The 2,138-nt window shown below is 41.4% G+C and overlaps 1 pseudogene; it reads right to left on the minus strand.

The window, feature by feature from the left end:
- Positions 1-1,654: 1,654 nt before the first annotated feature.
- Positions 1,655-2,138, minus strand: part of LOC101660441 — a 1,328-nt pseudogene continuing 844 nt past the window's right edge.

Consider the following 2,138-nt stretch of genomic DNA (forward strand, 5'->3'; position numbering starts at 1 on the left):
GTCTTCACTCCACACTACCCCCATCATTCACTTTGGTAAGATTTTTTTGTTCGAAGGGATCAGGTATCAGGCATCATCAGAACAAAAATCTTACCAAAGTGTATCTTTGTTTTCTGTCTAGTGACTCGGGCTTTGAATGTGGTGTAGTAGTGTCCCCCAGTATTATTGTGAAGCTGTCTATTTCTCTTTATAATTTTGTTAAAGGTGATTTTATTTATTGGGAGGCTCTTTCCTTGCATGTATAGCTATTTAATCTTGTGATAGCCTCTTGTTTAATTGGCCTTTGATCATTATATAATGCCCCTCCTCACCTCCTTTGCTGGTTTTTGTCTATAAGTCTATTTTATCAGAAATTCATATGGTCACTTCTGCTCTATTTTGGTTGCCATTTGCTTGATACATAATTTTCCATTCTTTAGCTGTTAGCTTAGTTTTGGTTTTGTGCCTATGGTGTGTCTCTTATAGACAGCATCTTATCCATCCTACTCCTGCCTATCTCAACTGGTACATTTGACCCATTTATGTTCAGTGTAATCATCTATAGGCATGAATTTACTGCTATCATTTCGCTCGGTTGTGTGTGTTGGGCAGGGGATGTTGACGATTTCTTTGTTCAATATATTTTTCTGTGCTGACTTCTTTTTATTTATGGGTTTTCTGATTATTTCTCTTGTTATTTACTGAGATCTCAGTGATTTTTTTTCCCTTTGGTGAGGTTTCTAAATTTTTTAAAAGTTACCCTGCAATTTATCATTATCTTTCCAAATTTAAAAGTCTGTTCTCGTTTGACTTCATCTTGACTGTCTCTCCATTTGGAAGTTCTGTAAGTACAGCATTCACTGCCACTTTTTGCTTTATAGCTATCATTTTCCATTTGTCAATTGAAATCTCTGGCTCCCTGTTTCCAATCTTGCATGCTTATTTGATTTTTGATACTTCTATAGCTGGGTTGATATTTAGATAGATGCCATGTGTCTTCAGCTTCAGTTATTGTCTGCCATTCTTTGCCTCTCTTGTCTGATGGATGTCTTTTAACCTTTCTTGTAAGGTTGGTCCAGATTTTACAAATTCCCTTAATTTGGGGTTATCTGGAAATGTTCTAATTTCACCATCACATTTGAGGGACAACGTTATGTAATTCTTGGCTAACCTTTTTCTTTCTTTCAGGGTTTTATATATGTCATCCCATTGTCCTTTTATCAACATGATTTCTACTCCAAAAAGCAGAGGTTAGTCTTATTGCTTCTCCTAAGTCATTTTTGTTTTTCTCAGGCTACTTTTGGGATTTTCTGTGTTTGAAAAATCTTGATTATTATATGGCTTACTGATTTCCTTTTGGATTCCATCTTATGTGGGGTTCGCTGAACTTGTTCGATGTATATCATCTCATCTTTCATGCTAGTGGTAGTTTTCTTCCAACAAAGATTTGACAATTTTCTGGGTTTTCTAAATCTCATTCTGATCTCGAATTCCGATCACACATAAGTAATTCCTTTTGATAATGTCTCATCTAATTCTCAAGCTTTCTTCTTTTTCCCCCCATCAAATGCCAGGAAAGGGAACTGATTAACGCACAGTAGTGAGTACAAAGTAGAACAATGATCTTGCCTGGGGCTGGCTGGTTCAACCATCTGGAGGGATGTCACACACAAGCTCAGTCACTGCAAGTGGTCTTTTTCTGGCGGTGGCCACGGCTGGAGAGGGCATGGCTGGAGAGGTGGCATGGCTGGAGAGGTGGCACGGCTGGAGCGGTGGCACGGCTAGAGCTGCGGCTCAGGCCTGGGCTGAACAGGAATGCAAATGTGGCGGTGGCAGCTGGAGAGGGCCCAGGGCTCTCCTGCTGAAAGATGCTGCACGCCTGCCTGGGTAGGATGTAGAGGGCACTTGCGAAGAGACCAGAAGCAATGAGGAAACAACTCAGTCGGGCAGCTGCTCTTAACATCGAACTCCCAAACCCTGCCTGCTGCTTGAGGGGAAACCGGCTCTCATGGGAGAGAAGTAAATGGGGTGGGTGGCCTTAGTCTCACAACTTGAGTCTCTTCAGGTCTAAGGATCCTAGTTCTTTATGCTCTCACCCAGCCCTCTCTGCTCTTTCTGCGCTCACTCCTTGTGCTGCTGCAGCTGCTGCTGCTGCTGCT

Source organism: Echinops telfairi, unplaced genomic scaffold, assembly GCF_000313985.2.
Source record: "Echinops telfairi isolate 266 unplaced genomic scaffold, ASM31398v2 ScPeMD7_70;HRSCAF=299, whole genome shotgun sequence".
In the NCBI taxonomy this organism is placed as follows: Eukaryota; Metazoa; Chordata; class Mammalia; order Afrosoricida; family Tenrecidae; genus Echinops; species Echinops telfairi.